Consider the following 25,217-nt stretch of genomic DNA (forward strand, 5'->3'; position numbering starts at 1 on the left):
TTAAGTAATAATTGATGCATTTTCACGCTTTTTTTAGCGCGATTTCGAAATACCGCCCAAGAAGGGCACCATAAGTCCTGTCCACCATGACATTCAAAAGGGTGACGTAGCCGAATCAGTTACATCTTATCTTGCGGCGTCTTGGTACTTACCAAGGACACGCTGCCGAGATAGTGACGACAAGATTGAATCTGCTACGTCTCTTTTATAAGCGGCTATGTGGGAGGAGCCTGCGGCACTCCCCAAGGACGCATTTTTAAATTGGTTTAAATTCTGTGAAAATTGGATGATATCTTCAATCTACGAAATTTTAGCGAATTATTTCAGGTGGTCTGACCTCTCAGTGTAATTGTTGACAATACTGCAATTGCAACATGGCCCATTAAACAACATTCAAAAAGGTAATTAAAACAGTTCAGCTAATTAGCGAACTTCCCGTGTGGCGGCACTCGTCTCACTCTTTTCCCTTTCTTCAAAAAAGTATGTTCGCAATAAAATCAAACACCCTGTATAAATCGGTGGAGACAGACGACGACATTAAGAAGTCGAGAGTGCGCCACAAAGCCACTTAAAAAAAACAAAAAAAAAACATTAGTCCGCCAACATTTACAAAAAAGAAACATTCGTTTGTATTTCATTTCTTTTTTTGCCGGTCCACGATTTGACAGAAGTTAGTCAACTTCCCTGGAATCTTCGTCACCCTGATTAATCTTGCCAGATAGGGGTAGATACGGTCGGGAAACCGCTTTATATCGATCATGTTGAGTTCCAGGAGAAAAGCAGGAATTTACGCAAACCCAGCATCTCCACTTCTCTCTCTCTCACATCAGGCCAACAAACCCCCCCCCCCCCCCAAAAAAAAAAAAAAAAAAAAAAAGAAAGAGCGATGTGCAGAGACCGGCGTGCTACATCGCACCAGCTAAGCCTTTCGCAAGACTCTCTTGGAATGAGGGCAAAGTAGAAAGGCGTAGCGGCAATGGTCCCCCCCCCCTCCCCAAACACACACACACCCAAGCACGCAGAAATTTCAAACTGACGAAGAAGATATTATGCACCACAGGAGGTTATCGGCACGTGCCAACACCTCCGTCATAATGCGATGCATGGATGAGCCCACAACCTCTTCAAAACGGTTTTACATTTCTTTTTCCTTCTCTTTTTCTTTAGCCCGACAACAACGATCTTGAGACTTTTACGAGCAGAAATAAACTCAAAGATTTAAAGTTTGCGTTTTTTTTTTTGTTTTTTTTTTTCTGTATATAATATATACGGTGGAACTGTATAAGTTAAGCTTATGTCTCCTGCATTGCGAAGTTTCAAAATGGAGCGTGGGACTCCAGCCTACGTTCCTGCAGCATTGGGATACTACGCAAGCAGGAAAATGACGTTTGATTTATCTAATTTGTTTTCGACGATATTTTGTTTTGCGATCACAAACTTTTGTGTTTGTTGAAGACATGATTTTGTTAATTTAATTACGGTCCCGTATATTGCTTTACATTCTATTTTGTTTAATGGTTGATAGCTTTGTGCTTGACACTTCGTAATTGCCATTTTATGCTTGTTGTTTGCAGTTGTAGTAAGCACCTTGCCTTCTTTATATAGATAAATGTGCATTCTTGCTATTGTATTTCCGTTTTTTTTTTGTCTGGGCATTCTCGTCTGTTGGACCACTGTGTTCCCCTCCACTCCTAGCATGTGTGCTTATTGGAGGTCAAAGCATGTATGTATAAATAAATAATAAATAAATAAATAAATAACTAAAATTGACATAAAACCACGGGTAAGTTTCGAACTGCAAATTTTGCAGCGATATTTGTTTTTTTGGTGGGGGGGGGGGGGGGGGGCGGGGGTGGTGATGGTTTTGCGGTACATCGTCAAGTAGATACAACAGCAGCTTTTCTTTTTTCGCGACTCTTCCTTTTTTAAAAGAAAAAAAACACGGTATTTTTTGTTTACTTAATAAATATCGGATATTAAACTCATATTGTTTTTTTTTTTAAATTCCTGCTTGCCAGTTTTTACGGGTTTTGTTAGGTATCCTATGACCAAATTACTTATTTCCTCACACTCGTCTCCTACATCATTCCTCCTGACGGCAAAAAAACAAACAAAACAACTACGGTATGTTCTTTCCTCAAGAAAAAAAAACAAAAAACATTTCAGTGGCTGTACCGAACAATCAGACGCTACTGCCGATCCGGTATCCCACTTTGTGACTACCATCTTTCAGAAATCTCTCGACGAATGTCGCTTACCAAATGACTGGCTAACCGCCAAAGTTGTACAAATTCACAAATCGGGCAAACTTCTTAGCGTAGAAATTACACACCAATTTCTTTGACATCAAATTCACGGAAAATGCTCGATCACATTATTTGTAAACGGCTAGTGGATTTCATGGAAAACAACAATCTTTTCTGCAACAAACAGCACGGTTTCCGCAGGGATCTCCCGACTATTACTCAGCTATTTGAATCAACGCATCAGTTTGATGAAGAGCTAAACGCACGTGGCCAAGTCGATGTTGTGTCTATTGACCTATTTAAGGCATTCGACAGAGTCATACATAGCAAGTTACTCGAGAAATTACTGTGTCTTGGTGTTGATAAGAACTTGGTTTCTTGAATCAAGTCATATCTTTCTGATCGGACGCAGTATGTTCAAATAGACGGCCATGGGTCATCTGTTTTGCCTGTCTCGTCTGGCGTACCCCAGGGTTCTGTTTTGGGTCCTATTTTATTTTTAATTTATGTTAACGATATCGCTCAAGATATTGATTCGGCTTTGGAAGTACGATTGTTTGCTGACTATTGTTTGGTTTACATCACTGTGGAAAGTGCTGACGATCAAATCTCGTTGAATCGTTCCTTGTTGACTATTTTGCGATGGTGTGAGAGGTGGAATATGCGCATCAGTTTTGATAAGACAACTGTCGCAAGTATAAACAAAAAGAAGTCTCCTTTAGTGTTTTCGTACGAGATAACTAGTATAAAACTGTAGCGTTCTAACACTTTTAAGTATCTCGGTGTTACAATTTCAAGTGATCTCAACTGGAACACGCATAGTGGAAATGTATGAGATTCTGCATATAGAAAACTTTTTTTCATGAGGAGATCATTTAGAGGGCCGAACTCTGATGTCAGAACGAATGTTTATGAAAACTTGGTGAGCCCAACGTTAGAGTATGCATCAACAATAAGGGACCCCCAAACACGAACCCAAATAAGCAAGTTGGAGCGTATTCAAAGGTTTGCGGCCAGGCTTATATTTTCTAGATATAATAGAAACAAGTCTGTTTAGGCACTGCTAAGAGATGCCCAGTTAACCTCTTTAGCATTCAGGCGTAAAATTACACGACTAAAATTTTTTTATCTACTGTATTTTAACCATTTTATTATCGACACGCAAAACAACATAAGACCTCCTGGTAGACGGTCCCGACACTTAAAGAATGACTTATCAGTTGAACCTTGTATACCTAATATTGACATCTATAAATACTCGTTCCTTGTGAAGACCATTGAAGAATGGAATAGGCTGCCTTTAAGTGTTCTTCCCGGCGTCTCTTTTCTTTACACATTTGAGGAAAGGTTTGTGGATTGGTTTACTGATGATTAGCTCCACCTCTCTATTGTCACTCTCAGTAGCAGTGCATTTATGATTATCAAATGTATAACGTTCGTGCACGTATCATTGTGCATTTCATTGTACCCCCTCCTGCAATAACGCAAAAGGGTCGGGGGTATTTAAAATAAATAAATAAATAAACAGGCTGAAGACAGACATCCTCCAACATGCGTTTCTACAACGCAGAAGCTGCCGCTGTCAATCGCAGCACACTGTAGTGTCATTTGCATGTATTTTTACAAAAGGCGCTGCAAAGCCAGTTTATCCTGAAAGTGAAAGGAACGACTAATGACAGTACTACAAGCAAAATCATATTGTTGTTATCTGCAAAAAAAATGCAAACGATCAGACAAAATGTTTTGCGATTTACAAGATTAAAAGCGGTAATTCCTGCGTTGTGGAAAGGCCCGTTGAATGAGATTTGCTTTGAGCCGGTGTGGAGTAAAATATTTGCAGTGGGTTCTTTGCTTTCAGCAGAATTGATGTAGGAAATATGTGTGAGGTGTAAGGATTGTGCGAAACGTTGGATGTGTTAGAAAAAACACAGAGAGTTTTTTTTTTGTTTTTGTTACAGCTAAGTTAATTGTATATTTTTATTAGCCAAAAACGTTTTCGTGTCGTTGGCGTTGTAAGCAAGAAACTCCCGGCGAACAATTGAAGGCAAAACAGCATATCTCCTTTGAAATCAGGCGTACAGCATACAGCTCAGTATCCGTTTCAATAAAGAAAGCCACAAAACAAGCATCAACAAAGCAAGCATGAAAACCATATGATGGATGCTAAGGCGCGTGTGAAGAATAGGAACACCCTCCCACGCGTTCCGGTAAATATTAGGGTTTGCAACTGCTTCGAAAGGGGTTGACGTTATTCGAAGCCGTCGTGTGAAGTGCAAACCGCATAATAATGATAACGGCTCATGAGAACATGCGAAGCACGTTCCTTCTCCCCGCGAGTGTTTTCGTGTCGGCGTTCTTCCGGAAAAAAAGACTTCAGAAGATTGAAGCGAAAAGTACAAACACCACATATACAACATACAGCACAACATTCGTTTCAATAAAGAATAAGCACAAAACAAGCATCCTAACCATATAATTAATCATAAGGAGCTCCTGAAAACGATGCAAAGCTCGCAGCGCTCACCGCATACGTTCCCGGTGAAGATTACTGTTGGCCAAGCTGCCGCGGCGACGGCAGCTTGCGACGTGGGGAGTGACGTCACAAGCCTTTCATTTATAAAAGAACCCGCCTATACTCCGTTTGACCTTACGTCCTGACGCAGCGGATGCTACGAGCTATCTTAGCCAATCCCGTTCTGTGGACGTGGCCCGTGATAAGCTTTCCGCGCGTCGCTGAGCCCCCTCTCTAAGGTTACGTGACACTCACACAGCCTCCGATTGGCTCTGATGGTTCGTAACATCCGCTGTGCTTAAACGTAAGATGAAACGGTAGTATAGCAACTGATTTCATTCTTGCTGCATTACCGTGATGAATTGCCACGCATAGTTAGGACTCCCGAGGAGCAGCGCGAATACTAGGAGCGGCAAAGGGAAAAGAAACGGCAGTAGGACTAGCGGCGGCGTGCTCCGACCTGCGGCGGCAGCTCGTATAGTGCAGTAGGCAATCGTTGCGGCTGATACCGCAGCTTCGCTGACCAACTACCTTCGCAGCTTAGATTGGAGCCCCAACGTTTTGTTCTGAAATGCTAGTGGGCCGTTTGGGTCTTTAGCGGTGTTCGACGTGGAGCTCTTCGAGCGCGATGGAGTAGCGCGCACGCCACTGTCCAATCGCGGTATTACGTTAAAATGTCAACTCTCGTGATTAGGCGAGATGGCGGACTCGCTCCGGGGCGCCGCTAACAGGCTTCATTCCAAGATGGCGTCATCGGCCGCAAATATCATCTGCTAACCCCTATTTGCGGTTGCCGCGACGTGCGCGTTAAATGCGCAGGTCTTTGCTCAACAGTTACTCAGGGAAGGCGGTATAGACCTTCGCATCGCTTATAACCCGGGTGAAAAATGCCGAGTTAGCGAGCTGCGGACGCGTGAGATGCGTCTGATATACCGCACAGCATAGCAAGAGCGCATGCTCAGAAGGCGTTAGCCAGCCCAGCAGACGAAGATGGGGGCGCGCAGAAGGCGACTTTTGCAAAGGTCTACACTATCCAATCAAGTATAGAAAAAAAAATACGCAGGGTGACGGCGCATTCACTCGATAGCAAACACACAGACAACTAGGACCATTATGAAGCCCTTTTTGCTCTTTTTGCTTGGCATCGTCTGATCACAGCGTTGGCTATACGTTCGGACCTAACGTAAAACAGAGTATTTGAATTGGTTATAGTGTGTGTCCTCATATGAGGGTGATTAAAACGTTTACTCTGGCTCAACATAAGAAATTGGTAATAGCAAGGTTTAGACGTCTCGCCACGTATGCCAGATGGCATCGTCAGTACACACTTACACAGCTGAGGCGGGCAGTCAACCAGTTACTCTCGCCCTCCCCTTTCCCTTACACCATTCGAGACTAGCCCCCCCCCCCCCCCCCCCCCCCCCCCTCGGCTTCTGCCAAACCGGTCGGGGCACGTACTCTCCTCCCGGTCGGGACGGCGCCCTCCGACCCGCCCAAGAGGAGGAACAGGGGGAACCAGAGGGCGGGGGCTAAAGTTTTCCCGTTCGTCCCCCCACCCCCTCCTCCCAAACCGGCCTAGAGATTCGCCCACGGCCCCAGCAGCACCGTATACTGTCTCTGTGAGGCAAAGTCTAGTTATCACAAATGTCTCCTTAAATATCCGTCAGAAAGCCACGGTTAGTTTTTCACACGGATGGGTCACGACGACTGAACTATGATTCAACTAATCTCCTTGGGCCCCACCGCTGGTCTCGACCCAACGTCGCCGCATCGTGCAGGTCAAACGAGTGCCCCATCGTCCAGCAATGGTCGAAAAGTTCAGTCTTTGATCGTGTCGGGTGCGTGGCCTTGGCCACGCACGCGACGCACGCACGCACGCACTCAACAGATGGGGAGCGACGATATGATGGTGGTCATTTGATGTTATTTCTTCATTTAAAAAATGGCCCCATTTGCTTGGCTGCCGATGTAGTTGAGGCGTTTCTGAAGAATGATTCAACCTTGGCAAGCCGTGATCCCTTGCTCGTGGAGGAGATTGTTATTCTATTGCGGTTTTGCTTGAACCAAACCTACTTCAGTTTTGCCAATGTAATTTATCATCAAATTGTAGGGTGTCCCATGGGAAGTCATGTTTCTTTTCCCGTGGCAACCTTGTTTATAGAGCATGTTGAAACAGAGGTTTTTAGCTCACTACCTTTTCTTGTTGCGATGTATTGTAGGTACGTGGACGACACGTTTGTAATTTTAAAACGGGCCAACCTGCTTGACTTCCACGCGGCGTTCAACAACGTTCACCACGCCATTCAGTTTATTTATGAGACAAAGAAAGCTTTTTTTTTGCCTTTTTTAGACGTACTTGTGCGCCGAGGTGGTAACGGCAGTATAGAGACGGCAGTGTACCGCAAGCCTTGCGACAGTCGTAATTTTTTGTTCCACAATTCCCACAACCAAACGGAACATAAGCGGTCTGCTGTGAGAACGTTTTTATCTCGTTGTGATGCAGCGTCATCAAACGAGAGCCTCCGGAAGCAGGAACTAAACGACGCAGTTAATGCTTTAAAAGAACGCCACTATCGAAGGGCGTTTATTGCCAATACTAAGAAGCGCATGCAGAGGGTTGTAGGAGATTGTGTAACGGGAAAAGAACGCATCGATTGTGTCTATCTTATATGTTCGCGGCCTGTCAGACGCAGTAAGGAGAGCCTTACGTCCGTTGGCCACACAAACTGTGTTTAAACCTCATCACACTCTGGCGAATGTGTTCCCGAAGCCAAAGAACCGCACCCCTACGGACGTCCAGAGCGGGGTGGTGTACAAAGTGCAGTGCGGCGATTGTGACGCTACGTACATTGGCGAGACAGGAAGGACGAGGACAACGGGACTGAAGGAACACAAAAGAGACGTAGGCCAGGCCACGCAAGCGACACGATCAACGACTGAACTTGTCGACCATTGCTGGACGACGGAGCACACTTTTGACCTGGACGATGTGGCGACGTTGGGTCGAGACCAGCGATGGGACCCAAGGAGATTACTTGATTCATGGTTCATTAGTCGTGACCCATCCGGGTGCAACACTAACCGCGGCTTTCTGCCGGACATTTACGGGGACATTTGTAATAAGTAGACTCCGCCTCACAGAGACCGTATGGTGCTGCTGGGGCCGTGGGCGAATCGCCCGGTCGGTTCGGGAGGAGGGGAGGGGGGGAGCGGAAGAATTTCAGCCCCCGCTCTCCGGGTTTCCCCGTTCTTCCTCTTGGGCGGGTCGGCAGACGCCGTCCTGACGCGGACGAGAGTGCGTGTCCCGACCGGTTTGGCAGAAGCCTAGGGGGTTCGGCATCTTCAGTATGTACTGAAGATGCCACCTGCATAGGTGGCGAAACGTCTGAACCTTGTTATTACCAATTTGTTATAATAAGCCAGAGTAAACTTTTTAATCGAATACACCTGGCTTTTGCAACATTTTTGCACATATGAGGGTGTTTTTGCGGCTACTCGAATGGGATCGGGGGGTTTTTGTGCCGCGTATTTTGCAATAGACCATCGCTCTGATTACAAACAAATCTGGCGTTTGCCCGCACCAGGCGTCGGCGCTGCGCGCGCAGAAACCAGGTTCGCATGAGACAAAGCTTTTGCGCATGCGCGGTGCTGAGAGCAGCGCCACCGTAAGTGGCGTCGTATGTCAGAGAGTCGAGTTCGTGTGTACAAGCTGCGAGGACAAGGCGAAAGCGAAGATCGTCTTTAAACGTCCCCACTGCTCTCCGTCTCTCCTTCTTACAAGTCGATAACGCGAATGCGCGCGGGCGCACAATTATTGCAGGACGCGTCCGTCACCAAATTGATATCGCTTTTACAATTTCATGAGTTTCTACCTCTCTTAAGTTCAGGCTTACAGGTACACATCCGTGTGCAACAAAAACCGCGGCCCTCTCCACGAAGCATACAGGGACATTCGTGATAAATAGCGTTGAGTCAAGGTTGAACCTTGCATTTGCTGTGTAAGTACTGATGATGCCTCCCGCATGGGAGGCGAAACGTCTAATGAAATTGTTTTTTCTGTTATGTCAAGTCGGTGTTCTTATTTTAATTATGACGTCTCCCGGCTTTTGGAGTATTTTTGCGTTTACCTTGCAGGGAAGTAAGACACACCGCTGGAGTAGTGCCAGTAAATAAGGTATACGATTGGAAGTAACGATACTTCAAACAGTCTTGGTGCCTAAATTTATTGTTGCCAGTCATTTTATGCGCTTTCTAACACCCCCCCCCCCAAAAAAAAATATATATATATAAATACACAAACGCAAAAAAAAACGTTTTTTTTTTTTTTTTGCGATTTTCAGAAAAGATTTACCAGCCCGTGACAGAATGGAAAAAAAGTATCGCCCCAGTTTTTTGACGCTGTGGCCAATGCTCACGAAGGAGTTTTTTTTTAATAAAAGCGATCGCCCATAGACCGAACTCACCAGGAGTTGCACGACGCTACACTGCCGCTGTGCATTCTCTGGTATCCGTAATTATCCCATTTTTCCGACCGCGTCAGTCCGCGTTGCATGCATGGCGTTTGGAAATTTTTCGGGTTATAACGAGACTTTTAATGGGCAGCTTACGCATGATTTTCAATGGGTGGATTCACCTGTTGCGTTCCTAAGTGTTACGATAGCAGCACCCGGCAAGAAGGCCTCCAATTGGATGTCTTCCCAAAGGAGAGCAGCCTCCGACAAGAGTGGCCAAGAAAGGTAAACAGAGACGGACAGAACGCCAGGAGAAATAGCGTTTTCGATTTGTTTCGCGATTTGCTTTATAATTTATATATACTGTGTTAAACGTTTGCTAAAGAGTAAAAGGTTACAAGGCACGAGAAATAGTAGGGTGCGCCGAAGTGTTCTTTGCGTTAAAATCTCCCTGAGCACTTGCTCCGTAGTGCCCGACCTAAATCAGGACCTGCGCGCTGCTTGGCCGGCGGCCTTTTTTAATTCACACTTCGCTCGATGTATTTCCCTGGTTATAACTGTTATTGCGATGACATATAAAAATTGTAACTGTGATGAAAAATATCACGACAATCACTAAAAAAAGCTGTGATTACGGATATGTATTGCTGGAAACGAAACCAACATTTTCGAATGTGGTTTATTTTATTATTAACAAAACGTTTACATACAGCATAATGCAACTTAGAAGTGCAAAACTTACCGCCAAAAAACAGCAATGATACACACCCTCCTTGTGGTGGTCTATTTTGCCACAACTTAATTTTGGCTGGTGTTATTGATCCATTCTGCACAAACACCAGTTGAGACCGCAGAAAAAAGAAAAAGCCACCGTTGGGCGACTTTTAGCTAGCGTTCGGAGCTTTCGAAAATAAAATGAATTTTAAGAAATATTGTACGCAAAAACTTATCTCGAACCAACATTTTTTTGTTCTATTTCGGATGGTTGCTGCTTTTTGACAGACGCTGGTGGTTACGGCGCAACAGGCATGGTCTTTCCGTAGATGGTTTCTTGATTGTGTGCTAGGCTTTTGTCTGCAGTTCATCTGCACCATGTCGCACGGGCTCAGTAGATTGAACTGACATTAAGAAAACTATCGTAGCCCGAGAGTGTCTAATTAGCGCTTCACATTATCGATTAAAGGTTACGCACAAGCCTGAAAACTACTAAGCTCCGTTTCCCACCGACACACTCGATGCCGTTCAGCTGTTCTACACCGAGCCAGTGGCCCCTCGAATGTATTTTATTTCTTTATCTGGTTTTGCGAATACTTTTTGGCATAAAAAGGATCTGAAAAACCCATTGAACTAGATGCTATTGAACTAGATGTTCGCGTGTTTCCAAGTTCATTGAGACGTATAAGCAGCCGGAGTGCTCGAGTAGTGACGGTGGCTCTTCCCGCTAACGCAGTGGGACCACCGCGTAAAAAACTCGGCCACGGCAGCAGACGTCAAAACGATTCTAAAATAATAAGACAGCAAAAACTACTTTTCTGAGCTTGCAGACAAGCTGAAGCATCACAAACAACACAATCTTATGAAATACACACAAATAGGCGCAGACTTCGGAGGGGCATCGGGGCTCGTGTCCCCCCCTTCACGGGCTCGGGCCATGATCCTTACACAGACGCTGTTTACGTGCCACGTAACGAGCTTCTAGTAGTGGCATGTAAATAAAATAACGCCCACGTTGCCTTTATTGACAAAATATATGGGAAATGGAATCCGAGCGTGCTTTCGTTAGCTTCAATCTCCAGTTCTGGCGAAAAGGTAACGGGCAGCAGCCCCCTCCCCTCCGAAGAACTTCTCATCCTGCCCCCCCCCCCCCCCCCCTCCTCCCGGGAAAATGGAAAGTCTACGCCTCTGCACAAGACAAAAGAATCCATTACGATTCTGGGCAGTCTCAGACGATGATGTACGCGCACCGCAGCCCTCTGCATTGGGAGGCCCGGAAGTGGTGACTACAACTAATTAACATTGCGGAGGCAGCACTTCCGGAATGCGCGCGCCTGAGCAGTTCGCTTGGCGAGATCGCTCTACTTGGCCCACTCTGCACAAGGCGACAAAATGGCGGCGCCCATAAGAAAACCAGGAAATGGGGCGCTGATAATGTAAACGCATGTTTCCTAGGGGCTGTATACTTATTTTCAGCTTAAGTCCAGACGCAGCCGCCGCTACAAGCAAATGGGAACAACGAAGCCGCGTGAAAAGCGAAAGTCACTGGGACTTTTCTATTTTTGATAGATCCAGTTATGATACAACACGTGCATCATCATGACGAACACCATGACGGGGCACTTCTAACGCTGTCTGATTAGTTCCTTAAGCTCATAGCGCCGGCTACGTCTGAACTTAAGATGAGACGAGGTACAGGATGCAGAAGAATCTTCTGAAGTATACACCAGAAACCAATCTATTGCTTGTTTCGACGCGACACATAAAGGGTGCCTGACCGACATGGACATTTTGTCTCCGATCACTCAAATCCCAGTCTGGTATTTATTTCCGGTAATGTTGAGGCTGGACCACACGTTATTAATCTTTTCTCCGTCCAGAAATCTACACTGACATCGACAACCGCGCGTCAAACCATCGAGCAAATATTTCGCGATACAGCCACATTCTATGGCGATACAATTTATCGTCGTTTCCTACTGCCGGCGACGCATCCATTTCATCATTGGCAATCCCAAACAGTTGCATGATATACGTGGTGGCCGCGGGGGCTGCAAGATTAAAAGCGGCGGGGGTGAAGGGGTTAATGACCACGTCCCTGGAGGCGCACACTACATTATGGAAGCCATCTTTGTCCCACTCGATATCACACAGTCTGGACCCCTGCCACCAAGAACCCTCTTACAAATCGAGGGTCCGACCTGCCGGATGCATCCCGTGGCAGTAAATAAAGCGAAAAAATGCAAGCGTCTCAAGGGACGTCTAAAAGCAATCCGACGGGCTCACTCATTCATTTCGTCCCCTTCCTTGCGTGCCGCTCTTCTCGTGTAAGCTGTTTCCGGTCTGCTCGGGTCGGCACCTGGACAACAAAAACGCGGTTGAGACATCGGAGGCGCGTCGGATAAGCTTAGATGAGTCCGTTGTTTGTTTGCCATTCATGCGTTAGAAAATAAGCCCTCCCTTGGTGACACGCCATGCGTTCTTCGCTGATCAGAAATGACGCACCGGGGGAAAAAAAAGAATGATGTTGTCTTCACTACTGACATGGTGCCTGTAACGCTCCTCCAAGTGATGTGCCTAGCACGTCCTAAAAAAGTGGTTTATCGAGTTCCACCTGATGGCACCGTAGATGTGTTATGTTGTCGTCGGACCGCAACCTTGGTGGTGTCACAACTGCGTTGGTGAATGTGACAGATGCTCGTTCTGTTGCAGGTCCGTCTACAGCTTGACAGTCTGCAGAAGGTTCAGCGGCCAGGACTTTGTGACGACCGCGATACTCGCGTTCGCTCGTGCTTTTTGACGGGTCTTCGAGGACCAACCGCCTGAATCGCGACATCTGACCACGTGGAACGCCGGCTATTGTAAAGTCATTCGTTGGCACTGGAGAGCCATTTTTAGTGTATCTTCCATACACTAAAAATGGTTCCCCAGTGGCCAACAATGTTCCCCACACTCTTAAAAAAAAGGTGTCCAAAAAGAGTCACTGCTTCCATGACTTTCTTTGACAGTTTACGACTATCTTAGAGAGTCAATTTCTTGTGTGACTCTGTTTTGACTCTTCCCCTTCTCAACAGGAGTCACAGGTCAGCAGCATTTGCCCTACCGAAAACAAAAAGTATGAATGCTGCTTCGCGGCGTCCAGCCGGCAACCCAAGCCCCGCCGTTTTTCCATGCACCTCTAGAAAGGGAGTCCGACACCCTTTAGTTCAAAGCTTTGTCGACATATTTTTTTCAATAATAATTGTGCAAAAAAAAAGATTAAAAAGGAAACAAAAAAAAAATTGTGCACAAAGTTTCGTCGACATTCACTTTTCTCAAGAATAATTGTAAAAAAAAACAGCAAAAAACGTATGTTTACTTTTTGCATCGAACCTGGGTTCGCTCCATAAGAACCGGGCATATTTCCACATAGCTACGCCTGCGATTACTCGTTTTGAGAATTCGTTTTATACGAGATTCAACAAGTTTCGCGTCGTGCATATTATTCGAAACCGAATCCTGCGTCTGCATTTTACATATTCTAGAACTGTCGTGACGTGCGTCTCTGGGAGTGAGTGGAGGTGCAGCAGCTTATTCAAGACTATACTCCGTTTCATACGTAGCATACAACGCAGTCAAAGCTAGCGCACCGGTTTGCATCGCCGACCGTGTCTACTTTCACCCCATAAAATAGTGCATCCCCTACGAAAATACTTATAAAAAAGTCGAAACATGTGCCTCCTTGGGGCTAGCAACTGATAGTGGTGTTATGATTTCGATGGAGCACAAATTTTTTTCGATAAAAAGGAAAAGATAATGTAAACTACTTTAAATTGTTTTCGTTTTCGTCCGTGCGGCAGCCGCTGCGGGTTTTCGGGTTGTGTGGCACTGGCTGGTTTTGAGAAGATGGCGTCTTACGCAACAAGCACAAGTACCTCTCCCGCTCGGATATTTTCGAAGATTCGTTGTCCGCAGACCTTGAAGAGTGCAAGCAGGTGATCGCCAACCTGTACGCGAGTACAAGAACGGGCTTCCCGGAGAAGTCGGTCGTGAAGTCCTGGAGACGGTCAGTAACAACACCGGAGTGTGCGCCCGTACTGTCGCGAAGTACAAGGCGCAGTGTCTATCTGGCAAGCTGGCGTCCCCGAAGCGAAGATCTCGCCATGTAGAAGTTTCGAGCACGGGGACTATCAAGCATGCCGAATTCACACGCAACGCCATTCGCCTGAAGGTGCATCGCAAGTACACCGAGAGGGGGATTCCTACCCTTGACAGCTATTTGAAAATAAACTGTTCAGGCCACAAATATTGTCGATTAACGTCCTATTATAAATTTTGGGGCAAGGCTGCTATCAGTGAGATTCCTCATACCACGCTGCACGAAAGAAAAATATAACTCGGTGCTGGAGGCAAATAACACTTGCAAAGCGGCAGAGCATATGGTAGAAATATGGCCTCTCGGCGACTTATAAATAAAAAGCAAGAAGAAAGGAGGAATTGAAATATGCAGTTCGGCAATGCGCACAATCTTGCACAAAAAATCCCCCCCCCCCCCCCAAAAAAAAAAAAAAAAAAAAAAAAGCTGCGCGTTTAGTGCGTTCGAACCACTGCCGCCGAGACGTCGGTATCGCCACAGCAGCCCTACCACTCGTCCACGAAACGCGCCCAGGAACACTTTTTTTTCTCCTGTATTTTCATGCACACCACTTCAGTACCTTTGACAGCTTTGCACGCTATGTATTGTGGGCTCTGCGGCCCATCATGGGCCAAAAGAACGTGTGCTCTGCGCCCGGCGCGCAACGTGCGCGCGAGCCACGTTGGAGGCGCGGGGCTCGGCGGTCGGCAGTCGGTTGGCTGCCGCCAGACAGTAAAGGTGTGTTCTATGATATCTGCCTCGTTGGTCCTTCTTGCGGGTGAGCAGTAGCACCGAGCCCTACATTATTTGGCGCTCCACGCGAGGCCTACTGCTCGCCCGCGGGTTGGACCGCAGGCTTTTAGCCCGTTTTAGGCGTGTTCGACCGGTTTTCTCGCTTTCGCCATCCCCGATAGGCCTACGTGGTCGTTCGACTAGGCTTCGGCCACCGGACGCCATCTTTGCCATCGGGGCTTGGCCGTTGTGAATAGTCTGCATATTGTAGTATATTGCGTGTTTTTCCGTTCTTTTGTGTTTTGTTTTGTTCTGTTTTTTCTGTTTGCCTGTTTTTCTGCGGTTGCTACTGCGATGCAGACCCGCCATAGAGCCGCAGCAGACCAAGGCGAGACCGGAGAAGGGCCTGACCCGACGTCCATGGACCTGATGGCTCGGGTGGCCAACCTGTGCGACACCGTCGCGCAACGCCTGGTCCTGGCTGACCACGGACACCAAGGGAAAGGGCCACGACCCCAAGTGCCGGTTCCGTTGTACACGGGCTACGACGACCGGAAGTCCGTGGCCGACTTCCTGGCCGAGCTGGCGGCCTATAAGCTCGCCACGGGAGCCTCGGACGAGTACGTCCTTGCGCGGGTGCTGCCCGTGGCGTTCCAGGCTAGCGCCGCCCGCTGGTGGCGCATCGTGGCCCCCTTCCTCACCTGGGAAGACTTTCGGCGGAAGTTTCAAGATGAGTTTCTTCCACCTGGGTACCAGTCTCGAGTCCAGCGAGAACTGGAGCGCCGGACCCAGCACCCGGACGAGACCCTCGTCGAATATGTACGGGTGATGCAGGAGCTCTATGAAAGAGCCTGCCCAACGACGTCGGAGTCGGACAGGGTTGCTCGGGTGATGCAGCAGAGCCACCCAAGATTCCGGCCCTACCTGCATGGCCGCACGTATTCCACCCTGGAGCAACTGGCCCGGGACGCTCACGGCATACAAGAGACGCTCCTGGCCGAGCTGCAGTATCGGCCTCCGCCACCGCCTGAAGAAGCTCTTGAGCCGTCCTGTGCCTGGCGAGCTCCCGGGCCCAGAAGAGGTCCGACTCAGCGCCAAACTCTGGATGGCGCGGTCTGTCCCCCCCGTGCGCTGGACTCCTACGCCTTCGGGCAATGGGAGCGCGGGAGACCACTCGATGGTTCGGACCCCCGGCTACGTGCCCGGCCGGCTGGATCGAGACTATGGCAGGGTGAAAGCCGTTTAAGGTCCTTCCCCCGCAATGCCAACCGGGGCGCCGATCGCTGGTCCAACGAGGGACACCAAGAAGGGCCGCAACGACAAGCGCAGGCAAGCCAGACGCACGGCCCTGACCGGCGCAACTCGGTGCGGTGCTTCGGCTGCGGTCGCCATGGCCACTTCCGGCGTGACTGCCCCGACCTACTGCGCAACAGCAATGCAGCCTCGGGAAACGAGTACGGCCGGTGGCGTTGACCCCTGAACGCCTGCCGGCCGCGATGACCATGGACAACTCGGCAAAACTTCCATCGGTATGTCGAATTCAGCCTGACCTTGAGCTAATTGAGCCTCGTATGACAGTTACAGTGCTCGGAATAGCTGTGGCAGCGCTGATTGATACCGGTGCGAGTCTGTCGCTTATTGGTGACTACCTGATTGAACGGTGCAAAGAGCAGAAAGCCAACCTGCGCGAGACTAACGTGCGCCTACAGCTAGCGTCAGGACCAGAAATGCTCGCGAGTCAAGCCGTGAGGTTACAGATCGGGTTTAACGAGAAAAAACGCCGTCAGCGTTTCGTTTGCTTACCTGGTCTCACGGTACCGATTATTTTGGGGCGAGATTTCATTTTCGGGGAGAACCTGGTTCTGGACTTTCCGAACAAAGGCTACCGGTTGGGTAGTGACGCGCAACTGATTCCATTTACCAGACGAGAGGATTTTATCGTCAGTGTCGATAACGTTGGCGTTAGAACGCCTGCTTTGCGACTCCCATGTGCGGTAAGCGATTCTTTGCAGAAGTGTCCTGCTACGGACCAGCAAAAGCGGCGTCTCCAAAGACTCCTTGAGGAGTTTTCAACGATGTTCAAGGAGAACCCCGGCAGAACCGGTGTCTTAAAGCACTCAATTGACACCGGGAATACACGGCCTCTACGCTGCAACCCTCGACCAATCAGCGTACACAAGCGAGCCCTGCTGGACAAGGCGCTCCAAGAGATGATCGACACGGGTGCAGTACGTGAGTCACAGAGCCCTTGGGCCTTCCCGATCGTCCTTGCCCCCAAGAAGGATGGAACGGCTCGGCTTTGCGTCGACTACCGGCGCCTGAATGCGGTAACCGTTCGTGACGCCTACCCGTACCCCTCGATTGAGTCGATCATGTACAACTTGGGAAACGCGAGTTTTTTCACGACTCTTGACTGCAGTCGCGGTTTCCTCCAGATAGAGGTCGAGCCCGCTGACATTGAGAAAACAGCATTCACATGCTACAGAGGGTTGTACGAGTTTGTGCGCATGCCTTTCGGCTTGAGCAACTCTCCTGCCACATTCCAGCGTCTTATGGACATTGTGCTTGGAGACGCACGGCACAACTACGCCATGGCATATATGGATGACGTAGTAGTCTTTTCACGCACGTTTGAAGAACATCTTGTGCACCTTCGGACTATACTTGAGCGCATGCAGAATGCTGGTTTGACAGTTCACCCGGGAAAAATGCAACTGGCAACATCTAAGATTAACCTACTCGGTTTTGTAATCGACGATGGATCGCTTCGCCCTAATGAGGACAAGCTGAGGGCCATAACTGAGTTTCCTCCCCCACATGATGCAAAGAGTTTGCAGAGATTTCTTGGCATGGTTGGATTTTACCGCCAGTTTATTCCCCACTGTGCAGATATAACGCGGCCTCTGAACGAACTGCTGCGCAAAGGCGTCAAGTGGCGTTGGACGGAGGCACAGCAAAATGCTTTCCTTCAACTGTCCAGAGCTATTGCTGAGACAGCATCTTTGAAGCTCCCAGACCTCAACCGTCCGTTTGTGCTGCAAACCGATGCGAGCGGCTACGGTTTAGGTGCTGTGCTGCTTCAAGACTTTGATGGTGTCTTACGACCCGTAGCGTTTGCTAGCCATACGTTGACAGCAGCTCAGCGGAATTACAACGTTTGCGAGCTTGAGTGCCTAGCCATCATATTCGCCCTGCAGAAATTCAACATGTATCTTGATGGCGAGCGCTTTGTGATCCAGTCGGATAATGCCGCCTTGTCTTGGCTTCAGCGGCTGGAAAATCCGGCAGGACGATTAGCACGCTGGGCACTAACGCTTCAAAAATATGACTACACTATTGTGCACAAACCAGGCTCACAAAACAAAGTTACAGACGCTTTGTCGCGCGCTCCGCTCGGCGAAGAACGCGTGCTCGAGGATGCCAATGTTGTGGCTGCGATAGATGCTGGCTCGCGCTGGGGTACTTTGATTAGCCGAGATGAGCTTCGTGCTGCACAGCAGAACGATGGACTTTGTCGCAGGGTCTCTGAGTGGTTATCTTCACGTGACCGACGTGGCAACAGAGACGCTGACATGGGTTTTGACTCGTACTTGCTGGCCGAAGACGGTCTGCTTCTCCGGTACATACCTCAGATCGACGACGAGGAGGGTGGCTCCACAGACACTCCATTTCGAGCCGTGATACCTCGCCGACTTCGCACGTCCTTCATTAGATACTACCATGACTCTGCTTTGGCTGGTCACAGTAGTGGCTGCAAGACTTTTGAAAAGTTAAGCCGTACTGCAACCTGGCCAGGAATTCGTCAGGACGTGCTCAGGTACGCTCGTTCATGCCCGGTTTGTCAGAAAGCCAAACCGCGCGGTGGTCAGCCCCCTGGTCTCATGCAGCCAGTCGTGAGTCGATCCCCATGGGAATGCGTTGCTGTCGACGTCATGGGCCCTTTCCCACGCAGTCCGCGTGGCAACCAGTACTTGTTGGTTGTCACGGATCACTTTAGCAAGTGGGTGGAGCTATTTGCATTACGGTCGCTGACAGGCCACAAATTTATCTACCCTTTTGTTTCTCGCAATCTCCTGCCTACCAACTCAACCAGCAAAGTAATGCCCCCCCCCCCCCCAAAAACTCATCCAACCCACAATAGATATTTTTGGATACAAGATGCCATGAATGTGCTGTGCATGTGAACCAAGCTGAAGGCAAGTTTGCGGTCTCAGGGAATAAAGAGTTACAAAACTGACAGACATGGCAGTAGCATACTTTTCACTTTTGCACATGTACAAGAACCGCTAATTTCTATTAGAAAAGCGGAAAAGCCCAAGGCTATCAGGTTACTCACCGACAGCAACTACCAGGAAGAGAAAGGGGGGGGGGGGGGGTCATGATTGTGAGGGCAGCTGGTCTGTACTGCTTGTGCTTTCCTGAAAGTTGCAAGTACGACTTTTAAAGAAAAATTACCCAAACTATTGCAACAAAATATTCTTTCATTTCATTTCTCATATCAAAAAGGTTGGCATGAGGAACTTTGCCCAACTGACACGACGCAGAATCTGGTACTCATCTGCGTCGAAAAGCTTCTGTAAAGACGCGTCTACCACGCCGCAATCACTTTGAATCTCCAATCAATCTTTCACCCAGCAAGACCTTTCTTGTGGCTGTGGTGTATTGAAGGCGCAAGTGCAAAGTGAGTGGAGGCATCTCCAAATGCCACTTAGCAGGCCCAGGACTTCACCGCCTCCACGACAAAATCTCCTCGAGCAGGACCATGCTTGTGTCTCTGCCATGGTTTGGTTTAGTAAGGCTAGTGGCACTTCGCACTAAGCCTATCATGGTGTTATGTCTCACTACGCACGTAACAGTGGCGCACAGTTCTTGTTCAAAGCAGCAAATGTCGATTTCGATCTTGGACAACAGTGCCACAGTGTGGTCGCAAGCATGTTCGGCTCGTCCTGGCTGTCATTTGCGTGTCTGCTCCTTCGTGTGGATGCGCTTGGGAGACGGACGAACCGCGGACATGATCAATCCGTCCGTGGATCAGTTCGTCGTGTGAATCAGCCATCAATGAAGAGTGCTGTTCATTTTGTACTTGATATAAATAGCCCTTTTGCAAAATCCCCCAAGCACGAAGATTTGTGCGAGAGACTGTCCCTCGCCTAGCCGCTCTGCCTTGAGATTGCATTGCCTTGTGGCTTGCCTCCTCTTAATCCTCTGTTTTTCGATTCCATTACCTGTCCTTATCTCTTCCAATGTATATTTTATTGCTTCTAAGCATAGGCATAGACTTCGGGGGGCATCGAGGCTCGTGCCCCCCTGGTGAGATCCGCGGGGGGGAGAGGGGGGCCAGGCAGGGCCCCATCCTCGGGCCCTGCCCTGCCCCCCTAAGATACAGCGGTGTGCTGTATCTTAGTTCAGTAAGCGGCACTCGAAGGCATACGCTACAGTGCGAGTAAATTGAGCGAGCGTGGGTGGCCAAATCACAGCACGCTCGGCTCTCGCATCACGATAGTTGATTGAGAGCTGTGCCTATCCCTAAGACATGTGCGCGGGTGTTCATAAACGGCTCCTCTCGACTGTACGCGGGTCTAATTGAGCCAACAAAAACAGCTAACAGCGCGATAGGAATCTGTAGCAATGGTAGTACTCATACCGGGAAACGACGCGCGAAGCGGCATGTTGTCCGTCGGCACTCCTATCGAAAAAGGCAAAATAAAGACACAAATACTATATATATATACAAGAAATATTGTGCACAGAAGAGAATAGAAAGCCTTAGAAGCGATAAAAAAAACACTGAAATAGATAAAAATATGTGATGGAATCGAAAAACAGGATTAAGAGAAGGCAAGCGACAATGCAATGCGATCTCAAGGCAGAGCGGCCTGGCGAGGACAATCTCTCCCACAATTCCTCGCGGGCGGGCCGGGGCGCTCGGGAAAATAGCGAATCGTCTATTAACTGAGCAGCACCTTTCTGTAGGATGGCTAACCCAACCTAAAACCCCTGGATATGTTTGTGTTAGTTTCTTAAGTGGTGTCAAAGTGCCAGTGCACGAGACCCGTGCAGCACTTGGACGCAAAGCTCAGTGTAGCCCTGAAATGAAAGGCATTTGGAAGTGAGTTGCATGTGTCTCTCGCGTTCATACAATTCAAGCTGAACCGTATGTACGCGATTTAGCAAGCGACGGCAATGAGCGACGGAGAGCTCTCATTGCTCGGTTTTTGGATTTCTAGAATGCTTTGCTCATCGCCTCGGTCGCTTGCTCCCGTCGCTTTCATGTGGTCTGCCTCGTCGTGCAGCTGATCGAGCGATAGCAAAACGGGTCGCCATCACTTTTCTTGTTGCTCGCTAAATTGCTTACATGCATTTTATACTTTATAGTTGTTGGCACTTGCCAAAATGTGAAGCATGCATTTTATTCAGGGCTTTGCCGTTGCTGACTCTCAGACTGCTGGGATAACTTTGGGTTCCAGTGAAATACGACCACGTGATTTCTCCCTTTGCTTATCAGCTGAGGAGGAAGTAGTTTAAACACTTTTTTTTCTGTGTATTTTGACACTAGTCAATGCGCGTTTTTTTTTTCTCTCCTAACCTTTACAGTGAAGTACTGCCAGAGGGTTAGTAAATAAGTGCACCATACACAGAAGTTTTTTTTTATAAGAAGTCAGTGCCCCAGTCGAGAGAGAACTCGTTTATACACTTCGCAAGCAACATCATCAATACAGACCTTACTTCTAAAGGCGCACGTCACGCAATGTTTCGAGTAGTTTCCGAGGACGAAAATCGAACTTGAATCTAACCTCGCACAGTGGAAGCGAATACAAGCGCCATCACACTAACGGATACCTTTAGCAGTCATGGGTTCCGCAAAACACATCGCCTAGCTATCTGGTGCCAAGCCGCCACCCGATTTGCAGAAATCAAGCTCCCTGATACACTCACCAAGTTTCTCGCTTGGCCCCCCTTGCCTCCGGTGGGACCTTTGCCTTTGGTTGCGTTCCCGCAATCTGTGTGCCCGTGCAGTGACAGGTCGGTTCCGTGGCTTCCTTGGCAAAAGCTCGAGGGTCATCCAATGCGGAAAGCACCTGTGCGACAAGGAACCGCACACGTTCGCTTTCACGCCGACTGCACACAAAAGGATCACGTTATGAACGCTCCGAACAGAAATGACTCAAAAAGTAAAACGAGTGAGCGAGCACTCACCAATTAGATTCATATCCACAGCTGGTTTTATGGGCACGCCGGCACCTAGGACACTTCCTTTTTCCAAGAACGTTCTGCGATGTTTCTTCCTAAAGTCTGAAAGCGCCCGAAAGTTGCGAAAGTTTTGAAACTCGCTCAACTCGCTTCGTTTTTTAAAGTTTTTGCGTTTTGTTACGATGGCGATGGCGATGCGGCGATGTTCGTTGGTTCCGAGTTCCGACCAAGTTTATTTGACGCAACGTGAATTTGCTTGTTTTATTCGACTTAAATTAAAACTTCAAGATATAAAAAATTGTTTTAAAATTTATAAAATTATTTGTAATAAAGCATGTCGAAGCGCAATGTGTTCTAAACTGGAGCTTGGCTTCGTCAGCTTCGTTTCAATTTGACATGGCGGCGACCACTATTGTGCCGTGTATCGTGCTCGACCTATTTGCTGTGCATTGGTTGTCCTGTTATCCACCACTTGCGATCCTCATCAACCCCAAGCATGATGTCTAAGTATTGTGTACTCGCCGGAAAGAACATCCAGTCTTCTTGGAAGCGTTGCTCGAATGTCGTCGGCACCCACGAACCGACTCGGCAAGCCTCACGTCGTTGCTTGGTTCCTCCGCGTTCCCGGCGATGGATCCCCCAGCCCTGGCCTCAGCCCTACAGGACGTAGCCGGTGAAAAACAGTCTACGACAACGCGGTGTCTTTGGAATGCGTTTGCTACGATCAGTGGCTCTTAAAACCTCAGTAGCCCCCCTTCAATAGTGAACTCTGCGATGTGAACGCCCTTACCTTCAGTGTCCGGAGACTGCTGCAAACCTCCGACGAGAGCGGACGTCTTCTCCGGGCTACGCAAACCCCAGAGAACTGTACGCGACTGTACGTGATCCTGGTATAAACATCGCCGCGCTCCGTCGGCCCGCCGCAGCACGTCCGCCGAGTGATCGGTTCGCTCGAGTCTCGTTCTGCTAGCGGCACGCCCGTTTCTGCTTCGAATATGGCTACAGCCGACATCGCCGCTTCGCAGCTCACCAATATTTTTGCGTCCATCCTGAGCCAGGACATGAAAATCTCTCTAGAGCGAGACGACCAAGGTGGGAAATGGATCACCCCTGGAAAGCCCCGCAAATCTCGTCTTCCGGCCGACTTTGACCCCGAACTTCACGTAGTTATAGTGCATCTCTAAGTCCGTCCTGCTGGCGCAGCTGCGCTGCCTCTTGACAGTTTGCCGGCGTTCTTGCAAGCCGCACAGCTCCCTGCTCATATATGTACCGACGTGTCGCTCCACCTCCGGCAAAATAACCGTCCTCCTCACCCATCACGAAGTGATCGTCAACTGGCTATTTCGCATCACCAATATCACCTTACAAAACACTTCCCCTCCCGTCCACTCCTGCCTACCCCCGACGAGATCATCAGTGATCTGGAGTCTTATCAAGGTGACATCCTTCAAGCAAGGCGAGTAGGCACAACAGGTTCAGCCATCATCACCTTCATCGGAACCCATGTCCCTTACACAGTGTACTACCGCCGCCTTGAATGTCGCTGCCGTCCCCACAAACCTCAAGCCCATCATTGCAACAGCTGTGTCGAGTACGGACACCGCACTCTGGCCTGCCCGGGCAACCAGCGACGCTGCCCCCCGTGTTCCACCACCCTGGCCCGCCCAGACGAACCCCATCCCTGTACTCCCTGGTTTGCGTTGCTTCAACTCGCAGTGTGGTTCTCAAACAGGGCACTTGGTCCCGAATAAGCTGCTGCACCTTCACTCACTCCATGAGACGCATCCCTGAACAGTTCTAGCGGCATGTAAAGCGTGGATGCAGGATTCGGTTTATGGCAGTCACCTTGACAATTGCTACTGTGGAGCACACTGCTTACAGAAAGGATCGTGCTAAGAACTGTAGGGGTGTGCTGGTCGTGGTACCTTTTCTACTACCCTTTTGGCGACGCCACGACCTGGAGCCGAAACCTCTCACAAGCATGGCAAGGGGCTGCTATACTGTGCATGCTACCTGGCTATCGTGAAAGCTGAGTCCTATGACCTGCCCAGCGAGTTACTGGTGCTCATTAACACGATTTAATTAAATGCGTGCATACTAGACGTCTTCAAGTTGAGTCGCTCGGAGTGCAGTGTATACCATGGAACCATTTCCAGTGGACCCAAATGCTCGACAGTTCGACGGTACAGTGGGCTCAGTCCACTTGTTCTCAACATGTTTATTAATCGTGATCCCTGCAATCAACTCCACTGCGGTTACGGACGACCTGATACTGGTGCCGGTTATCAGGTGGCCCCAGAAACCACCAGGGTTTGTAGAACAACATCGACAAGGTCTACTGTGAACAGCCAGCTATGCTTTTTCGCACAGCCTGACGACAGTTTTGTTCAAAACGTGCGGAACACTGGGTTTTGTACTTAGCGTGCCCAGTAGACCCGGCCATAACAGACTTAGGTGCCTTTCACCAGTAACGTACCAACTTGGTTTTGAGTGGGGGGGGGGCGAACTAAACCCCTTTCCCCTCCCCTCCTCCCCCCCCGGGACCGAGGAGCGGTGCCCTTGGTATCCCTTGGGCGCTGCCCGCCAGTGTTTGCCCTGCCCAGTGGTGGCTGTTTGAGGGGGGGGGGGGCAAAACACATGACTTGCCCCCCCCCCCCCCCCCTCTAAGAACTGGGGGACAAGCGCCCCCCTTGACCCCCCGGTTGGTACGCCCATGCCTTTCACAGCCCTGGTCCTGCCACACCTAAAGTATTGCAGCTCCATATGAGACTCCTGTGAGGTTGGTCTTGTAAGATCAGTTGAAAGTTTTCATCGAAGGGTACCTATACACTATTCTTCGGCAGCCAAGCTCACTCCGGATCACTCACTGCTTTGACATTGGCTAGAATTCTGGCCCTTCAATGGACGACCAGAGTTGATCTCAAGTGTGGTCCTCCAGCGGGTTGTCTTATTATGCCTCCTAAACAGCGTTGTGGAACTGCAAGTTCATGAGACAGCACTGAAGGGAGTTGTTTGCAAGAATTGGGCTGGTGCCTTTCAACCGTTTCGTACTGTAGAGCAACAGCCTTCCTTCTTGGTGTGGTCTTCACTGTTCTGGCAATCCCTTTATTTGCACTCACGCAGAACCCCCCTAACAATCATCACGAGCTCGAAAACATCTGTAGACAGGAAACTTGCTACCTTCACTCCCACTGAGGTAGAGCAGTGCCTATGTGCTTTAACGTGAATTGCAGACTTTTACTTGATTTCTATTTTGT

At 48.8% G+C, this 25,217-nt stretch overlaps 1 pseudogene; it reads left to right on the forward strand.

Annotated features, from left to right (window-relative positions):
• Positions 1-3,036: 3,036 nt before the first annotated feature.
• LOC120839066 lies at positions 3,037-3,621 on the forward strand (annotated as a pseudogene).
• The last annotated feature ends 21,596 nt before the right edge of the window (positions 3,622-25,217 follow it).

The sequence above is a fragment of the Ixodes scapularis genome, unplaced genomic scaffold, assembly GCF_016920785.2.
Source record: "Ixodes scapularis isolate PalLabHiFi unplaced genomic scaffold, ASM1692078v2 PGA_scaffold11__112_contigs__length_91849675, whole genome shotgun sequence".
Lineage (NCBI taxonomy): Eukaryota > Metazoa > Arthropoda > Arachnida > Ixodida > Ixodidae > Ixodes > Ixodes scapularis.